The sequence below is a fragment of the Gobio gobio genome (assembly GCF_949357685.1).
Source record: "Gobio gobio genome assembly, chromosome: 3".
NCBI classification, from domain to species: domain Eukaryota; kingdom Metazoa; phylum Chordata; class Actinopteri; order Cypriniformes; family Gobionidae; genus Gobio; species Gobio gobio.
The window spans coordinates 29,653,140-29,675,566 of NC_137099.1; positions in this window are offsets into that span (position 1 = coordinate 29,653,140).

Sequence of the window (22,427 nt, forward strand, 5' to 3'; positions counted from 1 at the left end):
CATGGACCCTGATGAGGGTCCGGAATTACATCATCATGTATATACTTTCAGTTTGAAATGTCTATTGAGCTCTGGCCTCATATGTGGTACCATTTGAAAGCTTAGAGTCTCTACTTTCTGGAGATATGCATCACTTTGGCATTTATTTTACACAAAGTAACTTATTTACACTAAATTACTCTGGTACCATTTCCGTATGGATTTGCTCTACTCAAATTGAAAAGCTTCCTATACCCACATACATTGGTCTAAATACACAATTTTGGTGTCATTTTACAGGAAACCCTTTGAAGTTACATAAACCACTGCTAAAAGTGATAAGCATGTAAGTATATGTTGTCTGAGCTGTAATAACCCCACCAAAAAAATTATTTTTTGATTTTTTTGGTTATAAATTCATTTTTGAAAGTGTGTAACTCAGGCCCTGTGTGCTCTAGCACCCTGCAGACAGTTTGGGCTGTAGATTCCAGAAAAGACTGGAAAAAAGTTTTTTGTGTGGATCATGTATGCAAGATTTATTCAAATGAATCTGAATGGAGGAATGTGACCTTTTTTATGTAATTTCCGTCTGGCCCCCTTTTAACCATGCAGCTGTCTACTACAGTATCACATCAGACAGCATTGTAGTGTCACTGAAGAAAAATTACACTCACTGCTATAGGAGAAGAAGAATTGGCTAAACTCGTTAAATCATCAAAATCAACAACATGTATGCTCGACCCTGTACCGACTAGGCTATTAAAAGAGATGCTACCAGAGGTCATATATCCTCTTCTTAATATCATTAATTCATCCTTGTCATTAGGATATGTACTGAAAAATTTTAAGTTGGCTATTATTAAACCACTTATTAAAAAATCTAAAATCTCAAATCTATCCTTTCTGTCAAAAATACTTGAAAAGGCAGTGTCTTCACAATTATATTCCTTTTTAGAAAGAAATGGTATCCGTGAGGATTTCCAGTCAGGATTTAGACCGTATCATATTACTGAGACTGCTCTCATCAGAGTTACAAATGATTTACTCTTATCATCCGAACGTGGCTGTATCACTCTATTAGTGTTACTCGATCTTAGTGCTGCATTCGATACTATCGACCACAACATTTTTTTGAATAGACTCGAAAATGATGTAGGCATTAGTGGAATTGCATTGGCATGGTTTAAATCATACCTATCTGACCGTTATCAGTTTGTAGCAGTAAATGAAGAGATGTCACACCGATCACAAGTTCAGTTTGGAGTACCGCAAGGCTCATTGCTAGGACCGTTTGTTTTCACCCTGTAAATGCTACCACTGGGAGATATCATTAGGAAGCATGGTGTTAGTTTTCATTGTTATGCTGACGATACTCAGCTCTATATTTCTTCACGCCTTGAAGAAATTTACCAATTCACAAGATTAACGGAATGCATAGCTGATATAAAAAATTGGATGACCAGTAATTTCCTGCAACTCAATTCAGAAAAAACAGAATTTTTAATTATTGGACAAAAAAGCTCCACAAGTAGTAATACTGTCTAACACTTGATGGCTGCTCTGTCAAGTCCTCGTCGTCAGTGAGGAACCTGGGTGTGCTCTTTGATACCAATCTTTCGTTTGAAAGCCATGTTTCTAGCATCTGTAAAACGGCATTCTACCATCTTAAAAATATATCTAAATTACAGCACATGCTCTCAATGCAAAATGCTGAACAGCTAGTTCATGCGTTCATGACCTCAAGGCTAGATTATTGTAATGCTCTACTAGGTGGTTGCCCTGCTCGCTTAATAAACAAACTTCAGCTGGTCCAAAACGCAGCAGCTCGAGTTCTTACTAGAACCAGGAAGTATGACCATATTAGCCCAGTTCTGTCAAAACTGCACTTGCTCCCTATTAAACATCGCATACATTTTAAAATCTTGCTTATTACTTACAAAGCACTAAATGGTTTAGCTCCCCAGTACTTGAGCGAGCTCTTAAGTCAAGTCAGGTCAAGTCAACTTTATTTACATAGCGCTTTTAACAATGTAGATTGTTTCAAAGCAGCTTTACAGTGTTAAACAGGAAAATAATGCAGCATAATTTTATTCAGCTGTATAGCCATTCTGGAAAAAAAAAAACCCTGATGTCATCAGTTCATTTCAATTATCATACAGTGACAGTGTGGGCTTTAGATCAATAATTAGATCAGTAATTTAGTTTAAATGGTTAATTTAGTTTATTAATTAAATTTATTTCGATGTTTAGTTGAAAAATGTAGTGTCCCCAACTGAGCACGCCAAGCCAGAGGCAACAGTGGCAAGGAAAACAAAACCCCATTAGGTGACCTAATGGAGAAAAATAAACCTTGGGAGAAACCAGGCTCAGTCGGGGTGCCAGTTCTCCTCTGGCCAATTAACAAACAGCGTATTATAATTATTATTCTGGCAGCTTTACAGCTCAGAGGTCATAATAGATCAGAATATTCGAGGGACCGGGGGCAACATGCTGGAGACAGGTTTATTGAGAATGATGTTGATTAAATAATTATTAAAGTGCAATATTCGAATGATCGGAGGCAACACGCTGGAGACGGGTTTATTGAGGATGACATATCGATTTAAGTATTATTTAATTGTAATATTCGAACAATTGGGAGTCAACACGCCGGAGACGGGCGTCTCTATAAAAGGGCATTGTGATTGAGTTCAGGAGGAACGGTGGGGGAGTTATTCGGGTGGAAGAGGAAGAGAGATGTGGACCCGGGCAAGGAGAAGGACGGGCTGGAGGAGAGAGTGAGAAACTAAAGTGAGGCCAGCACCTGGGGTGAGACAAGTGTTGAATTCTTGTTGGATTATGGAACAATGGACGTCCCTGGAAATGTGTATGGAAACGTATGATGATTGAAACTTTTCTTAGAGGACTTGTAACTGCATTGAGTGATTTGCGCTTCACAGCTGCTTTCCATCTAACTTAACATAAGCGAGTGGTGGACAAGACCCCATGCCTGCGCCTTCTCTGGGAGTTGTGAGATTTGCAGTGCTTAAATATATATGTGATTACTTGTGTGGGTTGCAGTGAAACACGTGTGTGGGATTGAATTCCGAAAAGGCATTGGTGGTTCTAGTGAAAACATTCATCTCTCGCTCTCTGCTTGCATCCAGTTGCTGAAAATGCTAAAAGCTGTGAAAGCCCTTTGATGTTGTTGAAAACACTCATATCTCTCTGTTTGAACCCAGTTGCAGGAAACGCTAAAAGCTGTGAAAGCCCGTTGATGTGGTTGAAAACACTCATCTCTCTCTCTGTTCGAACCCAGTTGCAGGAAACGCTAAAAGCTATGAAAGCCCGTCGACGTGGTTGAAAACATTAATCTCTCTCTCTGTTTGAATCCAGTTGCAGGAAACGCTAAAAGCTGTGAAAGCCCGTGGATGTGGTTAAAAACATTCATCTCTCTCTCTGTTTGAATCCAGTTGAAGGAAATGCTAAAAGCTGTGAAAGCCCGTTGATGTGGTTGAAAACACTCATCTTTCTCTCCATTTGAATTCAATTGCAGGAAACGCTAAAAGCTGTGAAAGCTCGTGGATGTGGTTGAAAACATTCATCTCTCTCTCTGTTTGAATCCAGTTGCAGGAAATGCTAAAAGCTGTGAAAGCCCGTTGATGTGGTTGAAAACACTCATCTTTCTCTCTGTTTGAATTAAATTGCAGGAAACGCTAAAAGCTGTGAAAGCCCGTTGATGTGGTTAAAACACTCATCTCTCTCTCTCTGTTTGAACCCAGTTGCAGGTAACGGTAAAAGCTGTGAAAGCCCGTTGATGTGGTTGAAAACACTCATCTTTCTCTCCGTTTGAATCCAGTTGCAGGAAACGCTAAAAGCTGTGAAAGCCCGTTGATGTGGTTGAAAACACTCATCTTTCTCTCCGTTTGAATCCAGTTGCAGGAAACGCTAAAAGCTGTGAAAGCCCGTGGATGTGGTTGAAAACATTCATCTCTCTCTCTGTTTGAATCCAGTTGCAGGAAATGCTAAAAGCTGTGAAAGCCCGTTGATGTGGTTGAAAATACTCATCTTTATCTCCGTTTGAATCCAGTTGCAGGAAACGCTAAAAGCTGTGAAAGCCCGTTGATGTGGTTGAAAACACTCATCTTTCTCTCCGTTTGAATCCAGTTGCAGGAAACGCTAAAAGCTGTGAAGTATATGGGAAGTGCACGTATCCTCCTCTCTGTCTGAGTCCAGTGAAGAGCCTGCTACAGCTGTGAAGTATATGCACCCTTCCCTCTGTCTGAGTCCAGTGAAGAGAATGTTGAAGCACAACAGTAATTGGTTTAAAGAGATGTTTTAAAGTAAATAAAGAGATTTTTATACTTACCTTCTGTTGTCCCGTCTGCTGTGTCCTGTGGTGCAGCTCCTCACGGTGGTGTGCAAGTCAGGGGTGACGGCCGGTTGATTTAAGTGCCCACCCCGACCTGTGACACTTACATCCCTAAAAAACACAATAAAATGAGTTTAGATAACTTTTAGATAGTATTAATGTCTAATAGCAATGTATTAACATAATGCTTAATCAAAAAAGCCTGTGGCTTGTGAGATGAATGTTTGTTATACAACAATGGAATTCATTGTTTGAATCTGAGATTATCATACAAGCCCAAATGCTAAAACTCCTTCAATGCACGGTGCTCAACTGCTAGACTAACTTGTTGCCATGTCTTGCCTTATTTTCTACACTTATAAATGCCTGGTAGCCTCAGTGGTGAAGCTATGAGACTTAAGGTAGCATATTTGTCTTATCAGGGACACTGAGGGCTTTCTGACATCTGTCTTTGTGGCTACTCTGAAGGTTGATGCTGTTATCCTACCACTCCTTTGATCAAACCAGATCCTAAACTTAGACTGTGCATGAGTCTACTCCTCTACAATATCACTCTGAAAATATGATGACTAATACTTAGATAATTAAATTTTTAGGAACATCACTTTAATAATGATGTACCTGTTCTTTGGTCACACTTATATATTCAAAGAGTGCTTCTGCCCTGTCTTGTTACTCTTCTAGGCTGACCTCTCCTGCTTGTCATAAAGAGTTGTAAGGGGTTTTGGTAAACCTAGCATAATAGTCTTTGGCACATAGGTTGCTGCATATTCACTGACAACAGAGAGGGCTGCTAGCTTTATGATCTGTCCATCTTGTGTACAGCTTTTAGAAAGGTTGCTGTAAAGCTGGGCTTGCTCAAGATGGGTCAGAGGTGGAGAAGGTGATGGAATAAAGTGGCCTTTGGAAGAGCTCTCTTTGCCTCATTTTGTGTTATTACAAATGATGTCCTTGCCTTGCTGATATTCCACTCTTTTCAAAGATTCCTCACTTGGTGTGGACCACTTGCACTTCTTGATGTCACCGCTATCTCTTTCTCTCTGTCGTTATGCTGCCAAATCCTGAACAAGGCCGATGACACATGAGAGCAGCACTCGCCTAGTCTAGTTGTGCAATTGCAGTGGGCTCCTAACATGACCCCATCATTTCTGACCACCACGCATGGCTTCAATGGAGGGTCATTTCTTTTTTGGGAATGTTTAACCTGTAAGATTGAGATTCCATGACATTTATGATGTCTACTGTACTCACAGTGATATAGCTATGCTGGCTACCTACAAACAAGGACAGCTAGGGTCGATTACATTAGCTAAAAACACAGTTGACTTACCCTTGCAGTGACAACAAAGCAGGTTTTAGCAGACAGACTTCAAAGTTGAATATTCATCACAAAATTAGATTACGTCCATTTGTACAATAGCTGGGTTTTGTAGGCTTTTAAAGAGTCTCTGGAGTAGGACGAGGGAAACTTGATGAGGTAGTTGTAGATACCAGGATACTGCAGGTCAGGAAAGCTATCCGTTCCTTTATCGATACATTTGAAAAGCACCCGGGGACATTATAGAGATCTGTTATGTTTAATCTATTAAGTTTTACTATGTACAGGTCTATGTCTTTTGAATTAAAGTGCACATTGAACTCTGTTGCCTTGAAACTCATGCTGGCGTCAATCATTTCATATTTCCTGCCTGCCAATATGCCGTTGTAAACAGAATGGGTCACGTGACGTTCGGAGCTCTATTGTGGAGAACTTAATTCTTCCAGCTGCTTCTGATATAGCTAATGTAATGCTTGGGGAAAAGGCCAAAAAAACAATACAGATGATGCAATTATCAGGTATGTTTCACATTGCATCACTGATATGGCAGAAGACGTTTTACTTTGCATAAAAGCCAGTGAATTCTACGCTTTACAAATTGTTACCTGCACAGAATTCCAGGCACGATTCATCAACCGAAAATGCCTGCAGGTCCCCTACCCTCTTGATGGAAGCCAATGCAGTCAGGACCCAGATAGCAGACCAACACTGAATCATCGTTGAATCAATGTTAATGCATCAACTAAAATATCATTGAATCAATGTTGAAATCTAACATTGATTTGTCGTCAGGTTTGCACCCTGAAATAATGTTATTTCAACGATGAAAAATAGATCAAGATGGGCTTAAAATCTATATTTTTTCAACTTAAATTAAATCACTTATTTAACACTGAATCAACATAAAAACACTATAAAATCAATCTTGCTTTATGTACAGCAGGATATTATATGCCAGTTAATTTTCATGTTTGGCAGCAATTGATATGATTTTGTATCAAAAAGTCACTCAAAGTAAACAACATCCTTCAGTTCACATGCAAATGTATTTATTTATGCCCCCACAGTTTCAACAGGAAATCTCACATTGACTTAAAACAATTACATCTGAATTTATAACAAGTGAAAAACATGACAAGCTGGCAAAACAGAAGTAAATACAAATGGAAACTCGTCAATAAAAGACAGAAATGGGACAGTACTACTGAAAGAAAAAAGGTAGAAGAAAGAATGAAATACTCTGAATACTCTAAACTCAGGGGTTTCCACCACGAGCAATGCCCCCAAGCCTTTCAGGGGCATAACGGAGCCATTTTTACACCATCCCAGCAAAGATGAACTCTGATGCTTCCTTTTTATCAGCATTCACTTGTAATGCACCTAAAACAACAAGTTAGTAAATATTTGGAAATGTGACTCATTATACATTACAAATGTACTACAAAATGAAGTGAAACTTGAAATGTGATCAAAATCTTTACATTCCAGTTAAAACACGCTGAATTTAAATTCAATACTATTTAATTAATGTTAATATAGACTTTTCCCTTTAAAGCACCTGCAGACACAAAGGAGGAATGAATGGAAAAGCAAGGTGAAAATATCTTCAAATATCTATCTTGTTTTATCTAATATTAATAGTGTATTTAATAGTAAATAAACAAATAATGTGAGAAAGTGAAACAAGTAAATCAATAATCAAGTAGCTAAATTAATAAAAGAGGAGCTGGATAGGCTACACAGTGGTTTGTAAGAGATTATCCATTTTACAACACAAACTGGAGGCGCAGCAGTTTTCTAAATTTCTGCAGTTTGATATAGCTGCCAACAGAACTTAAAGATCTCATTCTTCTTTCTTGCTGCATTAAAGATTAAATTGGAATTCTGTAATTCTGGTCGGCCCCTGTGAACTAATATCACAGCTGAAGCAGAGCTACGGACTGATTGTCCTATTTCCCCTCACACGCCAACAGGGCGATCAGTTCTAGCTCTGCTTCAGCTGTGATATTAGTTCACGAGGGCCGACCAGAATTACTGACATGCCAGAAATTCATCCGATCGCCGCTCGTTTCTCCCTGTACACTGGACAAATATGGGATGATTATACTATCAAAATTATTAATAAATGCAGGCACAATAATCCATGAACTTGATACATTTTATAGATAATTTTAATGTCCACAAACAAATGCCTTCAACTTGTGTGAACTAAATACAGAATTGCATGAATGTGCAGCATTTTGTACAAATAGACATAATTGTGAATGCAAAACTTCGATTTTGTATTAATGTTGGTCAGAATCTGTGTGTGCAACGAGTAATATGTGCATTTGTGGATCCGGTGGCGCGCATTGACTCATATGAATCAAATAGGATCGACTCACACGAGTCAATGAATGCATGAGCGGCACTGGATCCACAAATGCACATCTTACTCGTTGCACGCACAGATGAATAATTTTGATTCTAAAATCACGCGAACTCCTCACAACAAACGACGCACGACAAAGATGAAAATCGTCCAGACCCAAATAAGAGTTGCACGAGTCAGAATTCGGCTCGAAATCGGACGAAAATTGCACCGTGTATGCCCAGCTTAAGAAATAAAGATTAATAAAAAAAATATGATAGGGTTTGGTTTGGTGAAAAACAAACTGAAATTCAATGTATTAAAGAATATTCTTGCCGTTGGTTGTGTTCGAGGGCATTCACGTGACTCTATTAACGTTGCAGTTCACAATGACTCGCCCAGGAGAAGCACACAAGTTGTAAGAAATAAAGATAAATGAAAACACGAAATGAAAATTGAGATGAATTTTCTGTTTTTCTCTGATTTTTCTGAATTTTTCTCTGATGTTGCCTTGGCGTGCTCAGTTGGGGACACTAAATTTTTCAACTAAACATCGAAATACATCTAAATAATAAACTAAATTAACCATTTAAACTAAATTACTGATCAAATTATTGATCTAAAGCCCACACTGTCACTGTATGATACTTGAAATTTTTCCAGAATGGCTATACAGCTGAATAAAATTATGCTGCATTATTTTCCTGTTTAACACTGTAAAGCTGCTTTGAAACAATCTACATTGTTAAAAGCGCTATATAAATAAAGTTGACTTGACTTGACATGAATTGTCAAAAATTGAAATCTTTTTGTACTTACCTCTAAAAAAAAAAAAACCTCGGGCTGCGTCCCAATTCGCCTACTTATACTACGTCCTAAAAGTATGTACTCTTTTTGTGAAGAAAAAGTACATACTTTTGAGTGTGTAGCAGAAGAGTATGCAAGCTTTGGGACATACTACTTCGTCATCTTTAACGGACTCTGTTACGTGCGTCCCGTCACCGTTTAAACTGCCCTGTCAATCATCGTCACAGTTCAAATCCCCCACTTTCAATTTAATTTCTTACCGTATCGGAGAGAAATGTAGTCGCTCGTTGATCTGCCTTTCGTGGGTCTTTAATGCAGAGACTCCTCTCATGTGTTTGCAAAGTTAATGGCCAAACGTATCATTACAAAAGTTCTCAATGCTGCTGAAGGAGAAATATAATGTGGATAACATTGAATAAATATCTTTTCATCAGGTTAAATACTGATAATTAGGGGTGTAACGATTCGTTTTAACAACGATTCGATTCGTATCACGATTTGAGGTTGTCGATACGATTCAAGGACGATTTTGGTTCATTTAGAACGATACGATCCGAAACGATTCAGTGACTTGAAATCGATTCAGTAACTTTTTAGCCAAAAATTGTGTGACTGAAATAAATATCTGGATACTGGTCAGTGCAGGTGAAGTTTACTAGATTCCTGTTGTTTCTTGTAAGGGAATCAGGTATAAATTAATTATGGATATAAACAAACAAGTAAACAACAATTAATGGCAAATGCATTCAAATTTTATTTGAATAAAGTGCAACCAACAGTTTAGGTTGAATTAACAGGAAGTTAACCTTTTCTGCTCTCATTTTCAATATTCAATACATTTTCAATAAAAGCACTGTAAGTGCAGCCAAAATTTCAACAGTAGGTTAACCTGCTACTTCTGCTTTTGTTATCCAACATAATAATATCACAATATTAATATCAAAAATAAAGTGCAACTAACTTCTCTTCAGGTTTAATTAATAGTAGGTGTACCTGTTACTTTTGCTGTTGTTTTTCAACATTAAAATAATACAAATACAATATTAATATCAAAAATAAAGTGCAACCAACATTTCTTCAGTTTGAATAAACTGGCTGAACCTGCTACTACTCTCAGTTTAATAAACAAAAAATATTTAACAAAAGATAAAATGTAACCAACTACTCTTCAATGACTCTACAGATTTCTTTTTCAAAAATATCAACATGATCTGACCGCAGAACACTTCTCTGTGCGTTCACTATGTGGCCAGCAGTGCTAAAAGCTCGCTCTGCTGGCACACTGGTGTCAGGAATGCACAGGGAACATTTAGCAAGGGTTGAAAGTACAGGTAACACGTTACTAACTTAGCTCTTTCTCCTGGTGACTTGATAATTTCTCGCTGGTTGGCTTCTCCTCTGCCATACGCCATGCTGTTTTGTTTTGTTAGCGCTGCTGCTGGTGCGTGCGTTGCGATGATGTCACAGATAGGCAGACGGAATCGAGTAACGTTTAACGCCTTTATCATTAAAAGTGCTAAGAAAAAACATCCATTTAAAGTCTGACGTGCTTAAATCCAATGCGTTATTTCCTATGATCGATACAATCGATTGATTACCTTTTAAAACGATGTTAGATCGATATATGTCGTCCGGAAGGCCAACTTGCCGAGCACAGATCGATGTAGTTAGATCGTAGGAAAATAAATCGATACATCGATGTAGTAGATGAATCGTTACACCCCTACTGATAATTGCTCACTCAAACCACTTTATCTAATCCTCTCCACTTAACCGTCAGACTCGCGTAACCGTCATGTTTGTAGTTTTTTAAACACTTTTTATCCGCGTTTGTAGTTCTAATCGAATCCTCGTCCATCTCGCAATGGGTTGTGGGCAATATCAGCCGTTAGAGTGCGCATCGATCTGCACTTCGGATTCTGACCGGAAATAGTAAACCATCCGGGAATCTTTGGAATACTTTTTTCAACATACTAAGATTTGGGACATACTAATTCTTTTTTCGAATACTATTTAGTACGGATAGTATGCGAATTGGGACGCAGCAACTGTTACTGTCCTGTTTCTGTCTTTTTCGTGCTTGAAGTCTGTTAAGCCGCGCTTTGATCTGAAGGTGCATTACCGCCACCTACTGGATTGGATTGTGGCGCATTCGATCGGTAGGGGAAAATATTCAAAATTCTTTATTAACCCTGTATTCTTTAGATAAATAATTAAATGTATATAAATGATACATGTGTGGCAATGTAGATGAACTGTAGATGGTTACAGACACGCGCTCACCTACGGAGCTATAATTAATCACGACTACGCCACCCCAGCCTTAACCCAGCTGGGGAAATACCCCTAAGAAAAAGAGGCTCACAAGTTCGTTTCTCCCTCCCACAATCACAAGACACTGAGACGTGAATATGCACAAAAATATATTTATATTTCTTTATTTAATATCATAAATAATTTAAAATAGAATATTAGAAGCAATCAAACAATGAGGCTGGATGGCCAGGCCACTACTTTGTATATGAGCAACACAGTTCACTCAATAAACAGACGTGTCACTCTCATAACGGAGCTGGGGTGCACCATTAGCTGGGCAGGCTGAGCCGTAGGCCGCGAATCAGCCTACAAGGAATACACCGTGCCCAAAACTTCCACAGCACACTCACTTGTGAAATCCACTACAATAACACCTCTACCGCACACTCAAGGGAGAACGTCAATCTGTTCACCATGCAACGGATGGCTAGCCTGCCCGCTTTTGGATCACCCCTGCTCCTGAAAAAGAGAAAACTAATTAGCAAAAAGATATAAATACAGCAATAGCATTAATTGTCATTGGTATGATGAAGTTAGTCAAATTTAGTTAATGCCAAATAAACACACAGAACCAAGATACTGCTGCTTACCGACAATAAGGACTAATACCAGAAAAACAAAATAAATCAATTATATCAAAGTCAAACCATAACCCAAATATTACAATAAAAGAAAGAAAACAATCCAAAAACCAAGCAGCCCAGCTGTATACCACACAGCTGCCCGTAAGAAAAGCCGTCAAAAACAGCTATCAACAGATTAGAAACAAACAAAAGAAAACAAAAATGAAAACGAGACACTGTAAACAAAACTACTAGAAGCAAAACAGCAGCGTCGGGGCCAAACCACGTTGCGATCAAACGCCCACTTTAATGGCCTAAAATACACAAGAAACAGGATTAAAATCACACGTTCACTTTAACGGGGACGTAGAGACATGAATGGGTTTACATACCGATCAGCAGGACTTCCGTTCAAATATCCGGCAGACCATTACCTCATCCCATTCACTATACAGAGGAATTCACGCGTCATTTACAAAATCAATACAGTCCCATGCCCGCATCCACACAATACAATAGACCTACCGCGCAGGAGAGCAGCAGTCACACACAGCACGCTGTGTTATACGTGCGATCGACTCGTTTCTAAGCTGGAACTACAGCGGCGATGTGCAGAGAGAACCCTTCAGCAGTACAACCCGGACCTCCAACCAAACAGACACCAGCTGCGCAGAAAAGTCAGTAATCACACAATCCAGACGCTAAACCATACCTATGGCAAACAAACACATACCTCCCACACAGGGCAATCGAGCACCGGCAACAGGACACCGATCTGAATACAAAGATGACGCAATATCCTACCACTCTGGGGATGCCCTTTATATAGTCCAAAAAAGGGCGCTAACTAATAATGGGGCGGAGTGAGGCTTAAAGGAGCACTTCACTACACATGATTTAAATAATAATAATAATAATAATAATAATAATGATAATAATAATAATAGCCTACATTTTATAAATTTAAAACAGGCTATGATTTGGATGACCACAAGAATTAAGGACTCTGTGCCAGTCATTAAATATCTCTCTGCATGTGATGTAGCTAGCCGAAAACACTAGAGGATTGGAGATGTTTTCCATGATGAGGCGATTTTAAAACAATAATTAAAACAGTAATATTAACAACATGCCTACTAATAATAATCAACTAGTTCGTCCCATTGAGTTAAATTTATGGTAGTAGTTCTTTGTTAATCCACACACTTGTTGGTGGAGATTCATCCTTTGAGGAGAATGAATGTGCTCACATTTCACAGAAATGTACCCAATTGATTTGGATTTGCTTTAACATGTTGAATGATGGGACAGATAGATTGACAGTAAGCCTCACCAGTGGAGAATTAAGCTGACCAAAAATCAACATTGATTCAATGTTTGTCTTCTCAATACTGAAAAGCATGGAATTATCAACATTGATCCAATATTATTTAGCATTGCATTTTCAACATTGGTCCACTATTTATTTTGCATCGAATTTTTAACATTGATCCAATATTATTTAGCATTGACATTTCAACCTCAACCAAATGGATGATTCTGATGGAATTTCAACATTGACTCAATGTCACAATGCTATCTGGGGAGTACTGTTTTCCTAGACAGAATTTTTGACTCCATTGACTGCAAAGGTTCAAAGGGAGCTCTCTGCAGTGCGGTTAGCACCAGAGATAAGTCCCAAGAGGGTATAGAGAGAGGGCAAGGCGGATTTAATCTCCTTGCCCCTCTCAGGAACCTGATGATTAGATCGTGCTTCCCTAAGGACTTACCATCAACCATGTTGTGATTTGCGGCGATAGCGGCAACCTACACTTTGACAGCCTTCACTCCAACCCTTCTTGCAGGAAGGAAAGCATAGAACAGATCGAACATCTTCGGGGGTCTTCTCGTGGAGAAGAACACCATTCGACGAACAGGTTCCACTCCAACGCATAGAGGTGCCTCGTAGAGGGGGCTCTGGCGGAAGTGATTGTGTCTACCACAGCCTGTGGTAGGTCACCTAGAACCTCCGCTTCCCATCCAGGGACCAGACATGGAGTTTCCAGAGGTCTGGACGCAGGTGCCATAGGGTGCCCCGTCTCTGAGTCAGGAGGTCCTTCCTCAGAGGAATGGGCCAAAGAGGTGCTGTTGCGAGGAGCACTAGTTCCGGGAACCAGGTCTGGTTGGGCCAGTACAGAGCGACCAACAGGATCTGCTCCTCGTCCTCCCTGACCTTGCACAGTGTCTGTGCAAGAAGGCTCACTGGGGAAAGGCATATTTGCGTAGGCCCCAGGGCCAGCTGTGTGCAAGCGCATCCGAGCTGAGGGTCCCCTCGGTCAGGGAATAAATCAACTGGCAGTGGGACAGGTCTACCTGTGCGGCCCCGAAGCGTCTCCAGATCAGCTGGACCACCTGGGGAGTCTCCACTCTCCCAAGGACACTTTCTGTCGTGAGAGCTCGTCGGCTACACGATTGAGCAGACCAGGGATGTGAGTGGCACGAAGTGACCTCAGATGCTTCTGACTCCAGAGGAGGAGATGGCGGGCGAGTTGTGACATGCGACGGGAGCGTAGACCACCCTGTTTGTGTACTCAATGGTCGCAGTGCTGTCCATACAGACCAGAGCGTGCTTGCCATGTAGCAGCCCTTTGAGGCAGTTCAGCGCAAGACGAACTGCTAGCAACTCGAGGCAGTTGATGTGCCAAAGCAGTTGGTGCCCCGTCCACAGACCCGAACTGCATGCCCGTTGTACGTGGCCGCCCAGCCGGTGGACGAGGCATCCGTGGAGACCACAGCATGCCTGGACACTTGTTCTAGGGGAACTCCTGCCCGTAGAAACAAAGGGTCCTACCACGGGCTGAAGGTTTGGCGGCAATTCAGTGTAATTGAAACACGGAATGACCCGCTCTGCCACACCCATCTCGGTCATGAAGCCAGTGTTGAAGCGGCCTTATATGAAGCGATCCGAGCGGCGTTACTGCGGCTGTGGATGCCATATGCCCCAGGACCGCTGTTCTGCGTTTGAACGAATTCAAGCAGTTCAACACGAATGGATGCGCTCCTCTGTGAGGCGCGCTGTCAGGTTGACTGAATCAAACTCCATACCGAGAAAAGATATCCTCTGCACGGGGCAGAGTTTGCTCCTCTCCCAGTTGACCCGAAGTCCCAACGGGCTGAGGTGACTGAGCACCATGTCTCTGTGTTCGCACAACTGGGACAGCCCGAAGGGAAGGACCTTCAGGTTGATCGTTGCAAACCAATCTTGGGGACGGATGCACTCGAAAATGCACTTTTGCGTCAACATCTGAATGGGCAGCTTGTGAAGGGCCCATTTTAGGTCCAAGATTGGTCATAACCCACCGCTTTTCTTGAGCACAATGAAGTAGGGGCTGTAGAACCCCATCTTCATATCGGCTGGAGGGACCGGCTCAAATCGCGTCCTTCGCCAGTAGGACTTCGATATCTTCACGTAAGACAGGGGCATCGCAGCTCCACAGAGGTGAAGTGGATGCCCATGAACTTGGGAGGATGCCGAGGTAGCCGAGTCTGATGGTGCAGGTGAGCCTGCAGGACAGTCACAGAAGCGCTAGCTAGGCTTCTAGAAACCGTTCCAACGAACCCACCTGCACCACAGACGTACCTGAGGTTGGACAGAGGGTACGAGAGAAGGCATGATAACATTCTCGAGCCATACACTGCTGTCCACTGGTGAATTAAGGAGGGGCTGAGAGCAGCAAGGCTTTGGTTACAAAATGATTCTCCACCCGGCCCTCCTCCGGGGAAGAGCAGCTTCAACCAAGTCCGGGTCACCCTTCTCAGCTGACTCGCAGCCGAGACAGGTGGCATCGGGGGACCGATGCCCATGGCAAGCAGACTGAGGGGTTCCATCTGCTTTGCACTGTGGAGGACTGCTGGGCACAGTCACCGACAGTGTCGCCGAAAAAGTGTCACCTTGTGAGATGGGAGCATCGAGAAAGCGTACTTTGGCGATGTCTCACACCCCACCGATGAGGGTAGTGAGAGAGAGGAAAACCTTGGACAGATTATGGCCCTTTTGGTGTTCGATATTTTGGAAATAGTTCCACACTGCCAAAGCTTTCCAATGCACATCCGGGGAAAAGGCAAGAGAGCGTGCAAGGCGATTTACGCGTTGCATTACGCCTCAGCCACCCGGGAAAGCATGGCTGTCAATTCTGAATCTGATTCAGCATGAGCACACATCCCCAGTTCATAACAGCCCTCTCTCCGATGCAGCGATTGACATCTGTCCTCTGCTAGAGCCCCAGATGAAACGCTAGTTCTACCAGAAAGACTCGGGAGAATTAATGCTGTAACAATAACATTTATTTAGGAGCTCAGCAAGCAATCAAGTTCTTTGGCGTAGGCCCCATTCGTAATTCGCATTCCGAGGTTACAGAATCTGCGTATCCTGCCTGAAGACGAAGGCAGGGGCGCAGCCCACCCCGGTAAAGTAAGGAAGGGGGCCATCTGGTGGTGGTGTGGTAGATGGAGGAAAAGAACATCCTGAAGTCTTCGGGGTAGAGGTAGAGGGGAGAGCCCATCTGGTGGTGTTGAGGATGATAGGAGGGCCCGACTGGTGGTTTATGGGGGGGGGGGGTCCCATCGTGGTGGTGGTGGGGAGGATGGTGGTGCTGAAGCGACAGTATCTGCGAACTCAGACATGAGTAATTACTACCTTTTTATGCTGCAGAAAAGGATATGATTGGATAGATGAGCATACTCACGGGTCCTGAATCCTGAAGTTCCTAATGGAGAGAAAAAAAAATAGATTTTAGACCATGTAATATTTTGGGTTAAGATGCGAAACCACCGGCCATCGTAGTTCCTAACGCGAGATTCATCTTTTGATAGGACACATGGGCCACAGGCCATCTTTTGGTAGGACACATGGGCCACAGGACATCTTTTGATAGGACACATGGGCCACAGGCCATCTTTTGATAGGACACATGGGTCACAGACCATCTTTTGATAGGACACATGGGCCACAGACCATCTTTTGATAGGACACATGGGCCACAGGCCATCTTTTGATAGGACACATGGGCCACAGGCCATCTTTTGATAGGACACATGGGTCACAGACCATCTTTTGATAGGACACATGGGCCACAGGCCATCTTTTGATAGGACACATGGGTCACAGACCATCTTTTGATAGAACACATGGGTCACAGACCATCTTTTGATAGGACACATGGCCACGGGCCATCTTTTGATATAGTAGAAAGACCACGCTATCATAACGTACCGAGCCGAATTGGCAGGAACACCACCACCAGTAGTTGCATAAGGATTTACCTGAACCGTTACTGGAGAGCTTGCTGAGCTTCGAGGATGATTTTTGAATCAGGTCTTATATAAGACTCGAACGGCATCTCCCCAGTAGCTTGAATGCTGGCCTAGAAATTCCATGTTCGTAGCTGTAGGAAAGTCCGTTACGAAGAGAAGGAGGTAGACTGCAGCTTTTAAGGTCAGTATAAAAGTGGGTCTGAAACCAGGCCTTAGAGAGAGGTGCTCCATTAGATAAAATAAATAGGGGGGAGTGTTTGGAAGTCTTAGGACGAAGGTGAAGATATTTAACCATGGAAGTGAAGGGACAGAGATTATTCTTCATCTTAGAAATTGTTAATGTGATACCAGAACCTTTAGAGTCATTCTAGAATGTTTAAGGAAAAGAGTAAAGAAATTGAGTGAGAAGTGAAGAACAGAATAGAAAAGACAGAGAGTAGGATCAAACTGATTAGTTTCTAAAGTGAATTCCCTGGACACATGAAGCCGAAAAGGGCTGATAAAACACGGCTTCTAGCAGAATATCGGTGTAAGTGGAAGAGCGACCTTTGCGATTTAAGTGTTAGAAGTTAAATTAAAAGCTTTGAAATTACCTGATGCTTGTTAAAACAAGTAGGTAATCTTAGTTTTACCTTTGGAATTATGGGAGAGTTTACTGAACATGCCTGATGGTTTGAGCATTGCTGAAGAAAACCATCTTGACCATCATGGAATCCCGCATTCAGATGCTTCTTGATTGGGGAGACCTTGGTAGAGGATGCCAACTCAACACATTGAGCTATGTTCATAGCAACACCAATCTGAAAGAATGGCCCATGCACAGGTGAGTTGGAGAACACATTTCTTTCCATCTGCAGTTAGGAGGATTCTAAACCCCTGGGCGTAGCTCCCGCTCGCAGCTTGATAGAACACCATCAAACCGTCAAACCTGCTGAGAGAACCCCCAAAAGAAAATAACCAGATCAGCATGACAGATATGTAACATGCGCATGTGATTGAGAACACCGGACGATGCCCTTGCAAAAGAAAATAATGTTTTATATGGTTAAGCTTTACTAGCTAATAAAACCATAACTAGCTATATAGAACCCGACGCAGCTACCGAACCTATGAAAGAGATCAATGTGAGATTCATCATTTGATAACCTAAGCCAGAATAATACTGTGTGATTTTGGCCACGTTTGCAGTATGAGACAAATATCGCAATCCTAAAAATTCCTTTGACCCTGGAATAAAATCTGATGTCTTTAATAGTTAGTTTGACATGCTCACCAACGCCATGATACAATTTTGGCCTGAATAATTTCACTAAGGTGAATGGGTTGATGTAAAACTACGGACAAGTCCTCGTGCGTCTGATTAACGTACAGCCTGCCATTAATGCGCTGAGATCCCACAGTGTGACATCAGGATCATAGTCTGAAAAGCAACGAATCACAATGACTACAAGCGCACCGTTTGTGCCAGCTTTAGTGTAGAGAAAAAGCTCACTGTGAGAGAGCTCGTCGTTTGCGGTGCAACCAGGAATCAATACGCATGTGCAGACTGTCAACAGTCAACGCTATATTTACTCCCCTGTATATTGTGTTAGTCTCGATAGAATTAAAAAAGTTGATGTTTAATCGGCGAGTGTAGCCGATTACAGACATGTCTTTTCTGTAGCTCAAACAGTAGAGCGTGGCACCAGCAACGCCATCCACGGGCTCAATTCCCAGGGAAAGCAAGACCCGAAATGCCAAATGTGTACCCTGAATGCAACTCAAGTCGCCCCGGACAAAAGCGTCCGCCAAATGCATAAATGCAAATGTAAACGTCTGTTGAGCGCTTGAATGCAAAGCCTAATTGGAGAAGTTAACATGACACAGTATACGCGCAATCAGGATTGAATAGTTCAGCAATTGTTCACTGGCTAATTCTGCCTTCTAGTGCATACGTTTGACCAACGAAGAGTAGAACATGCAATAGATTCATGATTCGATGTAGTCAGATTAACCGCAGCAGTTTCCACTGTTGTAGGGGTTTTTCTGGACTGAAGCATTTGACAGTTGCATGCGTTTATAAAGGGAGCGCACTCTGCTCACTTACTGTATTCATAAAAGATTTGAATAATTGTGTTCCCGTGCTGCGATTTAGATGCTGTATGGATGCAATCTTTATGTAAAGCAGTTCGGATTGAGTATGGAATTAAATTAGTGCTGCTATCGAATATCAAGTCAAACCTTGTTTTGTATGCAAACCTTACCCAACATGGTGCTGAGAATACAAGCGAGATACACATTTGTTTTATTCATAATTGTAGCCATGGCGTCCTAGCACGGAAGGACAGAGTGAGACGTAACACTAAATTCTAAAGTTCCTAAAAATAGAAAGAGGTATCCATATATCAGTAGCTGAATAAAATACGAATAGAGTCAAATAAACTGGAGTAAAGCAAAGACAAAAGCACACAATTACTATATGACGTGTTTGTTTTAATTAACTAATTTATTAATATGTAGCACATTTATAATCCCATACGGAGAAAAAAAAAATCTGTGTCAAAATATATTTTAAATATATGGTAAATGTATGTTGTAAACAGTGAAATATATTCAAAGTTCGATGAAATCTATATACCAAAATATATTTCAAATGTATTTCAGCGGCAAGAAAATACAATTTCAATCGCCTACATAGACAAATGCAAATGTGGATGGGACATAGCATATTAGCGATCAAAACCTAAACTAGATTTTGTATCCATCATTTAAAATGTGTTAGAAGTATTTTAAACCCTTACAGAAAACACATGAATTATCTGGTTTTCCACATGTTATCCACTTTTGTTCACATATGATTTTCCCAAAATGCAGAGTGATTGATCACTGTGCAGTCAGATGCAATAAGCAAAGCACCTTTATATAAGCACAGAACGCTACAGTTCTTCCTCATAGGGAAGGAAGCCATGTAGAATCACGAAAGGAAGCCATTCCAACACTGGGTGCCCCGTATGTTTGAGCAAATCTGTACTCTGCTGATGACGGGCCAAAACACTTCTAAGCTTGAACTATGTTGTGTCAGTTTAATTGCATGTTGTATGTGACAAACTCACAGCGCTTGGAAGATGAATCTAACACATTAAATCGGATCGAACGGCTCAAAGCACTTAATAATATGTCGTTGCTGTACTTAAAGAATTTGCTCAGCATAGTTTTTAAATCAATTTTAGCGATCTGATAACACTGAACCCATTCGCGATTTCATCTCAACTTCAGTTCGTCATGAAGCCCCGATTAAATGGGTGCATGTTGCTTTAAAACTCGTGTTGTTTTCCTTGCGATCGTGGGGAGAATGATAGAGTCTAATATGCTGTGCCATCTGTTCTGTTTCAGCTTTTCTAAACAAAAAATTACGGTAACCAGTGTCACGCGAATCATTTACGAGCACTATGGATTGTTACGACACAAAAAGCCTCAAGAGCGATCACGTTGCACGAGCAGACCGGCAGACACCTGTGCGCGCCTCATACGATGCATGTGTCTGCTCTATACAGACATGCTTGTGACAAAATTGAGAAAGAGTAAGATACTACACCCAATCGGCATCAGAATGCATAACCATATCACTGTGATGAATGCTGATGTAGTGATGATGCCAGAATGGTGATGAAGATCACAGCCGTGTCTTTGATAACATGCCCAGATAGTCCTTCATGATAGTGATCATTCTGAATCTGAACGTGCGATTTTGCTCTTGTTAGTGAAGGCACTCGCGTGTGTTGCCGCGGCAGCCCAGCGAACAGCATGATAGGCTGACGTGGTCTTAGAACGCCACTGTATGTACATTATTAACTTTATAATAGGACCAGCGACCGCTACTGAACGTCCGGATCGTCAACTGCTGAAGCGACAGTATCTGCGAACTCAGACATGAGTAATTACTACCTTTTTATGCTACAGAAAAGGATATGATTGGATAGATGAGCAGGTAATTAGTGACGTAACGATTGAGTCTTCCTGGCAGAACTTGCTGGCTTCATTTCCCTCTTTTTTTTTTTTTTTTGGAACCAGCTATCCCACCTGTAAGCTACCAGCAGGCATGTGAGACCGCGAGCTTGGCCGTCAGATGGCACACGACGCGCTGAACACTCAAGCCCCTATGAAAAAGGCAAGACGAACAACGAGCCGACGTGATCATGCTCTCATGAGAGAACATGAACCACCCACGAACACGCTTGCGATGCGATAGAGGAGTGAGGGCCCACAGAGACGTACTCGGCGGGGAAGCCCCACTGTAATCCTCAGGTCACCAAGGCTTATTAGCCGAAGTAGCCCTTTTCTGGTGCTCAGAAAAAAAACTAGATCAGGGAGTAGGCAAAGGGACTGAACCCCGTTTGAGGTCTTAAGTCTCGACCGCGCATCTAGAGCGTCAAGTGATGCGTTGGGTTGCTGTGACAACCCCGCTTTCAGCCGGTGCTCGATGGCACACGGTGCACTGAACGCTCAAACCCTCACGAGGAAGGTGAGACTAACAGCGTGTCAACGTGATCCCATTCTCCTGAGAGAACATGGATCACCCACGAACGCAATCTCAACATGCTTATGCGAGAGGGATCGGGGCCATCAATAGGGACAGGAAACAACCGCATCCAGAAATGCACGGGTGGAATGACATCTTGAAAAAGACGCAGTGTCACACCCGCGCTGCTCTTTTAGAAGAAAGCTCTTTTAAATGTGCTGAAGCACCCAGAAACGACCGCAGCAAAACACAGGAGAGTAGTGCAGCCTGTGTATGCACTCACCGTTGGGAACTCCCTCACTGAACCAACAGACCAAACAATGCTGTGAAAACCCCCGCTGATCGTGCCTTCTCTCCCAGCACTCAAAGAAGCCTCTTATTTCGTTCTTTTTCTTTCTCTTTCTGCAGAAGCAGGAACAGTCTCCTTCATCGACACTGTGTTCAGCTCCGAAGTGAATGACAATGGTGCACTGCATTCGCCTACTGTTTATACCCGCGGCGGGGGGCAGAGCGCGAGATGCAAATCTCTATATCTCGAAGCTGATAGGGGCTCCCAGAAGTGATCCCAATTTGTCGGTAATGTCAGACGTATTCTGTACATTCTGCATTCTACCATCTTAAAAATATATCTAAATTACGGCACATGCTTTCAATTCAAAATGCTGAACAATTAGTTAATGCGTTCATGACCTCAAGGCAAGATTATTGTAATGCTCTACTGGGTGGTTGCCCTGCTCTCTTAATAAATAAACTGCAGCTGGTCCAAAACGTAGCAGCTTGAGTTCTTACTAGAACCAGGAAATATGACCTTATTAGCCCGGTTCTGTCAACACTGCACTGGCTCCCTATTAAACATCGCATACATTTTAAAATCTTGCTTATACTTACAAAGCACTAAATGGTTTAGCTTCCCCAGTACTTGAGGGAGCTCTTAACACATTATACTCCATCAC